The sequence below is a fragment of the Aythya ferina genome (genome assembly GCF_964211825.1).
Source record: "Aythya ferina genome assembly, chromosome: 28".
NCBI classification, from domain to species: Eukaryota; Metazoa; Chordata; class Aves; order Anseriformes; family Anatidae; genus Aythya; species Aythya ferina.
The window spans coordinates 1,800,969-1,809,150 of record NC_140325.1 but is presented as its reverse complement, the minus strand read 5'-3'; positions in this window follow the sequence as shown (position 1 = coordinate 1,809,150).

The following is an 8,182-nucleotide window of genomic DNA, read 5'->3' as shown; positions in this document are numbered from 1 at the left end:
GGGAGGGGGAGGGAGGGGAGGGGGTGAGGGGGGGGTGAGGGGGTAAAGGGGGGGTTTGGGGGGGGTGAGGAGGGGGTGAGGAGGGGGTTGGGGGGAGGTTTGGGGGGGTTGGGGGGTAAATGGGGGGGTTAGGGGGGTAAAGAGGGGGGTTTGGGGGGGTGAGGAGGGGATTTGGGGGGGTTGGGGGGTGTTAGGGGGGTAAAGGGGGGGGATTAGGAGGGGGTTTGGGGGGCTGAGGGAGGGGTTTGGGGGGATTTGGGGGGGTGATGGGGGGTTTGGGGAGGTAAAGGGGTTGTTAGGGGGGTAAAGGGGGGGTGAGAGGGGGTGAGGGGGGGGTTGAGGGGGTGAGGAGGGGTTTTGGGGGGGTGAGTGGGGGTTTGGGGGGGGTTGGGGGGGATTTGGGGGGGTGATGGGGGGCTTGGGGGGGGTGATGGGGGGTGAAGGGGGGGTAAGGAGGGGTTTGGGAGGGTGATGGGGTGTTTGGGGGGGTGAGGAGGGGATTTGGGGGGATGAGAGGGGGATTTGGGGGGCTGAGGGGGGTAATGGGGGGGGTTAGGGGGGTAAAGGGGGGTCTAGGGGGTGGGGAGGGGCCCCCCCCACACCGCTGGACGCCCCCCTCCAGGCTTTGGGCTGAGTGCTGGTAGTGGTGGGGTGAGGGGGGGGTGAGACCCCCACCCCCAAGATCCCATCCGGGGGGTCTTAAGGAGTTCGGACCCCCCCATCCCATCCTGGTGGTCCTGCAGAGCTGATCCCCCCGCCCCCCCATTCCCATCCCATCCCATCCCATCCTGAAGGTCCCATGGGGCTGAAATCCCCCCCCCCTCCCCAAATGTCCCATCCTGGGGGTCCTGGGGAGCTCCCCCATCCCGGGGGGGGGGGGCAGCTGGGGGCTTGCAGCCCCCATCCTATCCTGGGGGTCCTGGAACTTGGCACAGTAAACCCCCCCCCCAAAAAAACAAATAAATCAGGAGGGACAGGACCCAGCATGACCCCCTCCAGCCCCCCCCAGCCTTGAAAATGTGCCCCCCCCAAAAAAAAAAAGGGGTTCAGGATGTTGGGGGGGGTCCCTGCACCCCAAGGCAGCATTGGGGGGGCCACAGTGGGGGCTGTGCAGTGGGGGGGGGGGGGCATTTCCCAGCTCACTTCGAGCTCCAGAAGAGGGGGGGGGGGCTCTGCACCCCCCCCCCCGCCACGTCTGCACCCCGGGAGGGCCCGGATGGGGACATGGGGGGGGGGGGGGCCCTCCTTGGTGGCCCCCCCCCAGCATCAGGTGATGCTGGGGCCGGCCCCAGGGCTTAAAAGAGTCCGGGGGGGGCTCCCCGAACGGCCCCAGGCTGCTGAAAGGGGGTCCCCAATAAGGGGGCCCCCCCATGGGTGTCCCCAATAAGGGGGTCTTCAATAAGGGGGTCCCCAATAAGGGGGTCCCCAATAAGGGGGGGGGTCCGCAGCCCATTTCTACGAGTGCCCCATGGAAATAAACGTGTGGGGGTGGGTGGGTTGTGGGGGGGGGGCAGATATTGGGGTACAAAGGGGGGGGGCAATGGGGAGCACCCCCAGGGCTCCGTCCCGCAGGGTCTGGGCGATGTGCACGGGGATGGGGGGGGGGGGTCCAGGGTTTGGGGGGGTGGGGATGGGCAGGGGGTGCTCGCCCCTGGCCTGTGGGGTGGGGAGGGTCAGGACCAGGGAGGCTGGGGCTGAGGGGGGGGCGAGGACCGGGGAGGGAGGCTGCGGGGGGAGGCCGGTGGTGCTGGGGGGGCGCAGCTGGGGGCATGGCTGGCCTCCCCGGCCTCCCGACCTCCTCCTCCTCCTCCCTGACCTCCCATTTTTCCCTCAGCCTCTCCAGCCTCCCGACCTCCCCGGCCTCCCCCTTCTCACCATTCTCCCCAGCCTCCCCCAGCCTCTCCAACTTCCCCACGTCCTCCCCAGCCTCCCCCAGTCCTCCCCAGTCTCCCCATTCTCTCCATTTTCCCCAGTCTCCTGACCTCCCCAGTCTCCCCCCGTCCTCCCCAGCCTCCCCATCCTCCCAGTTCTCCCCAGTCTCCCGACCTCTCCATCCTCCCCACGTCCTCCCCAGTTTCCCCAGTCCTCCCCAGTCTCCCCATTCTCTCCATTCTCCCCAGCCTCCTGACCTCCCCAGTCTCCCCCAGTCCTCCCCAGCCTCCCCATCCTCCCCAGTCCTCCCCAGTCCTCCCCAGTCTCCCCCAGTCCTCCCCATCCTCCCCAGTCTCTCCATTCTCCCCAGCCTCCTGACCTCCCCCAGTCTCCCCCAGTCCTCCCCATCCTCCCCAGTCCTCCCCAGTCTCTCCATTTTCCCCAGTCTCCCGACCTCCCCAGCCTCCGCTCTGCCCCGCAGCCTCCCGCCAGGCCGGGGCGGACAAAGCCCCTGTGTTACCGCTGCTGCGGCGCCCACGGCCCAAAACAACCCCCCGGGGGGGCCTCGCCTTAGAGGGGGGGGGGCTGCAAACCTCACCCACCCCCAAAAAACTCCGCAGGCAGCGGAGACCCCCCCCCAATTTATCCACAACTCAAGGGGGGGGGAGCTGTGATGCTCCTGCTCCATCCCAGCACGAATCCCCCCCCCCCGTGCCTCAGTTTCCCCAGGTGGTAACGGGGAGCGGAGGCCGCTCAGGGGAGGTTTTTGGGGGGGTCACCACCGTGCTGTGTGTGTGTGTCCCCCCCCCACGGCCCCTCCACAGAGCAGGTGGAGGAGCCCGGCCCTTGGCGGCGGCAGCGCCCGGGAGCAGGGCCAGGCCCTGGCCCCGGCACCACTTTCCAGTGGATTTTAACCCAAAACCGGGACGGGGGCGCGCAGCCCTGCTGCACGGGGGGCGCCCCCTCCTCGTGATGCTCCCACCTCACTACCACGGAACCTTTTTCTTTTTCCTTTTTTCCCACCTGCAGCCCTGCACATCCTCCTGCCCCCCCCCCTCCCCAGCCATTCCTATCAAGCCCGTGCTCGCCCATCTTGGGGCGATTTGCTGCTTTTTCCCCATTTCTGCGGGAGTGGAGGGCTCTGGAAAGGCAATCAGCCCGGGAAGCGCAGGGAAGCATCCAAGTCAGCTCAGGAATTCGAGTGGAAGGAATGAAAGCGGCCTTAACTCTGCCCGCCCCGGGGCTCCGCTGCCACCGCCGCTGTCACCGTCACCATCGTCACCTTCATCACCTTCATCACCATCACCATCATCATCACCGTCACCACCGTCACCACAGGAGCCCCCTTGCTGGGATGCTCTCGGTTTGGGGCTGTCCCCATCCTCGTGCTGCTACCCAGGGCGATGTCCCCATCCTGATGCCACCAGCAGAGCGGGTTGTCCCCATCCTGGTGTCACCTGCCCCGGGTGGATGTGGTGGTGGCAGCTGGGGCTGCTGTCCCGTCCCTGTGTCCCATCCCCATATCCCACCCCTGTCCCCATGTCCCATGTCCCCGTGTCCCATCCCCGTGTTCTGTGTCCCCCCCGTGTCCTGTCCCCGTGTCCCATCCTGTCCCCATGTCCCCGTGTCCCGTCCCTGTGTCCGGTGTCCCCATGTCCCATCCCTTCTCCCCATCCCAGAGGATTGTCCCCAGCGCGGTGCCACCACCCATGGTGAATGTCCCCGAGCTGATGCCACCACCCAGGACAAGTGTCCCCTCCACGATGCCACCAGTTTTTGGCCCCGTTTTGCTCACTTTGGTGATTTGGGAACAAACTGCTTCCATCCCTCTCCCTCCCCTTGCCCCATCTTGAGCCTTTTGTCCCAAAACACCCCAAACAGCCCCAAAACCTGCTTGGGAAAGCCAAACAGCTGCTTTCCAGCACCCCCCATGCCCAAGGAAATTGGGGGGGGGCTCAAAAGCAACCCTGGGAAACTGGGATGATGGGAGCTGGGCATTGCCCTGCCTCTGAGCCCCATTTCGGCCCAATTTTGGCCCCATTTTGGCCCCGATTCAGTCCCATTTCGGCCTCATTTCTCCCCATTTCTCACCCTGCTCATCACACCTCCCAAAATACACTCGCCCCCACTCCCCCCCCCGGGGGCCATCCGTAAAAATAGCCTCAAAATAGAGGGACTTCCTCGCGAGCCAGCCCGAACACACGCTTGGTTGTTTGGTTTTACGGGCAAGGAGGGGGTGACCCCCCCCCCGGTGCTCTTTTTTTTTTTTTTTTCCTTTAAAAAGAGCGTTTTTCAGCAGGGGTAAAAAAAAAAAATATAATCCACTTTTCTCCCTCGAGCGGCGCAAGTCAAACCTGGCAGCTCCCATTAACCTCAGACCTTCCCCCAAATATTTCCCCTGGCTCGGCCGGCCGGCATGGGAACGGGGAGCAGAAAGGAGCTTTGTCCCCGCCGTCCCCAGGGTGCGGGTTTGGGCCAAAAAAAGGCCATTTCACTCCTTTGCATGATGCTATTTGATTTTATTTTTATTACTCCCGTCCCTCCCCGGTGTCTCCCGGTTCCCAAATACACCGGGGCGAGCCCAAAAAGTGGCGAGCTGTTGGGTGCTCGGCTTCCCCGAAAGCTGCTTGATGATGCAACGCTGCAGCATGCCGTGAGCAGCCCCATTTAGGGGAGAATTTGCCCCAAACCAGCCCCTTTGCTGCAGTTCCTCCCCGCCGAGACCCTCGTGGAGGTTTTTTGGGTCCAAAGGGGGTGAATCGCACGCCTCCAGCATCCTTCCTGCAAGCTCCAGGGCCGGGCTCCAAAAACACCCCAACTGCTGGAATTTCTCCCCAAAATCCCACCTGCATCCCCCCCCAAATCCCCTTCATGGCCACATCCATGCCTCTTTGCATCGCCGGGTGGGAATCCGGCCCCGGCTCCTTTCCCAGCTGATCCCAGAGCCGCACGCGGGAAGCGTTAAAGACTCAAAAAGGGATTTTTTTCCCCCATTTTTTTTTTCCCTTATTTTTTTTCCCCCCGCATCGCGTCGCACACAGCCCCTTTGTCCTCTTCGCCTTTCCCCCCCCCTCCTCCTTTCCTCGCCCCTCCTCATCCAAAGCTCTTCTGCCCCGGCCCCTCGTGGCGCGGCGGAAAGGTGGGAAGGGGGCCCCGGGGCCGGGGGAAGACGCCGGCATTTTTGTGAGATGATGTCAAATAACTCCAGCCTTCGCTCAGCCCCCTGCCCGGCCTCTTCCTCCTCCTCCTCCTCGTCCTCCTCCTCCTCCTCCTCCTCCGTCGGAGGTGGCGGGGAACAGGCGGCTCTTTGGGAAGGTGGCGATGCACAAAGAGCTCCTTTGAGCCCCGGCAGACGCCAGCCTCGGCCCGCTCGCCGCCCACAGCCGCCCCCGGCCGCTGCGGCGGGGGGAGGTTTTTTGGAGCAAATCGGGGCGATTCTGGGGGAGAAGTCCCCCTTGCACACCCCTCCAGGCTGGTTTCTCGCTCCCGTGAGGCACGGGGAAGGGGGTGCTGGGGGGTGCCGGAGCTCGGTGCCGAAATGGGGGAGACCTCAGCGTGTTTGTCCTGGAAGGAAATCTTGCCCCAAACCGTGCCATTATCAATACATCGAACTGGATTCCAGAAGGGTTTATTTCGGGAGGGGGCTCCCCAAATCACGGCTCTTCACCCCCCCAAAAAAAAAAAAAACACAACAAAGAGGAGCAAAACCCAACAGCACCGTGTGGGCACAACCTCATAGTAGCCTCCAGAGAATCCCCACGGCTGGGGACGCCTCCAGCATAGCCCAAGCAAGGGTTTGGTGGTGGCTTCTCAGGTGTCTCGTAGGGATGAAGCCTGGACCCTGCTCCGGAGCTGAGCCTCCCTGCAGAAAAATCTGTTAACAGCACCCCCCCCGCCCCAGCCCACCCAAAAAAAGAAAAAAATCAGGAAAAAAACGAAACAAAGCCGCGGGCGCCGGTGCCAGGGAGCGCGGCGGGGTCGGGCGGCACTGGCAGGCGCACGCCCCGCTAATGAGAGCGGCGATTATCCCAAATTAATGAGGGCTGGAGGGAGGCCGGCGGCGTTTGCGGGGCCGGGGAGGTTTGGAGGTGTCGTGTGGGGGGGCTGGATAAATCCTCACCCACCCCCTTCCAACTGCTGGTTTGTAGATTTGGGGTAAAATCCCTCCTGTTCGGGACAGGTTGTGCAAAAATTGTGATTTTTTTTTTTTTTTTGGTAGTTGAAGTGATGGAAGTGGCCTCAATGTGCTGTTATTGGGGGTGACAATTCAAAGCGGGGGGGTCTTTAGGATGTCACCAAAGCCCCATCCCCTCCCAGTGGTGTCACCTGGATGGGGACAACCCTGCCACCGCCATCCCTCTCCCAGGCTGGGGGGTCCCTTAAAAAAAGGCAGAAAAAGGCGAATTACAGGAGTTACAGACCCCGCCCTGCATCCTGAGCATCGCAACGCCTCCTCCGACCCCAAAACGCAAAGCGTTGCAGGTGGTCCCCAAAAAACACCCCCGGCACCCCAAATCCACATGGGGGGGACGGGGACGGGCGTCCAGATCCAGCCACTGCAGCGCGCCCCGTTCCCAGCACGGCGCCGTCGCACTCCAGGCTCCTCGAAAACCAGGAGGATATTTTGGGGATTTTTTTTTCTTTTTTTTTTTTTTTTTCCCATTTTTTCCCTGCATAGGGAGCGATTCAGCCCCCTTTGAAACGCCGCCCCCCCAAAAGGCCACCTATTTACGGTGGAAAGCAGCCAGGGCGCAGCCCGAAGCGCTGCCCCGCGGCGTCCTCCAGCCTGCACAAAGCCACCCTCTGTGTCCCCGGCCCCGGCCGGAGGATGCCGGAAAAAAAAAGGAAAAAAAATAATAATAATAAAAAAAAAACTAAAAGCAGCTTTTTTTCTTTCTTTTTTTTTTTTTTTTTCGAGGGTCCCGGGGCTTGAACGGAGAAAGGGCTCGGGGCCACGGCACCCCAGGGTGGCCGTGCGGTGGGACAGGGCCGTGGATGGGTGGTTTGGGATTTTTTCGGGGGCTTTTTCTGGATGGCAAAACCCCAAGCAGCGGGGTCGTGGGGCCTAATGAGCGGCGGGGGCCGAGGGATTAGCGAGGGACCCTGGGGGGGGGACGCGTCGTTAGCAGAAATTATGATCAGGAGTGTCGTGGAGTGTGCAGCCCCCCCGCCCGCTCTGCGGCTGTTTTTTTTGGGGGGGGGCTGCCATTAGGGTGCCCTCCCCCCCACATTAAACATGAGCATGAGTTGCCTGATATTTTTTTTTTTTTGGGGGGGGGGTAAAGCAGAGGTGGCATTTGCGGGGGGAGAGTGACATCTAGAGGTATTGTCACCTCCCCCTCCGTTGGCAGCTGGGGGGGGGCAGGAGGGGAAACTGAGTCACCGCACGTGTGTCCATCCCTCCACCCATCCGTCTGTCCCGTTCTCCACCCCCCACCCCCACAAAAACTCCTTTTTCAACCCCCCCCTCAGTGGGTGGGTGGGTTTGGGGGTGTCCAGCCCCAGGGGTTCCCCCTCCAGGGTCTCAGGGTGTCTGTGGTGTCCCCAGATGTCACTGCTGCTCTTTGCCCTAAGGACAGGATGGGGTGGGGGGTACAGGTGGGATGCTGTCCTTGACCCCTCCCCGGTCCCTAAATGCCATGAATCGAGCCCCCCTACCCCATCGGTGGACCCTGAGCTCGGATGGGGACCCCTCCCCTGCCTTTCTGGGGGCTCCCCCTGTTGGGGCCGGGGCTGCTCGCCCTCCCCTGGCCCCCCCCAGCCCCCTGGCACAAGGGCAGCTGTGTCCGCAGCCACCATAAATCTGGGGCCGAGCCGGAGCGCCGGGAAGCAACCCGGAAAGGCCGATGTTCCCGACAAAGTTTACCCAACAATACGGATGCCAATCGCAACACGCAGCCGCGCGCTGCAAGCCTACAAAGGGCATTTCTGTCCGGGACGGCTTCTTTTTAATTAACGCCGCGGCCCCATCAGCCGCGCTGGCGGTGGAAACGAAGCTGTAGGGGAAGGAGCAGCCACCCCATAGGTGATGGGGAGCTGCGGGACGAGGAGGTGGTGGGAGATGACACCGTGTTGGCACCTCCCTGCGTGGCCAGCAGGGTTGGGGTGATGCGTTGTGGGGTCGCTGAGATGTGTTGTGGGGTCCCCATGGTGTGTTATGGGCTTCCTATGGTGCATTGTAGGGTCCCTATGATGCATTGTGGGGTCCTCGTGATGTGCTATGGGGGCCCTATGGTACACTGTGGAGTCCCTGTAATGCATTGTGGGGTCACTAGATGTGTTGTGGGGTCCCCATGGTGTGTTATGGGAG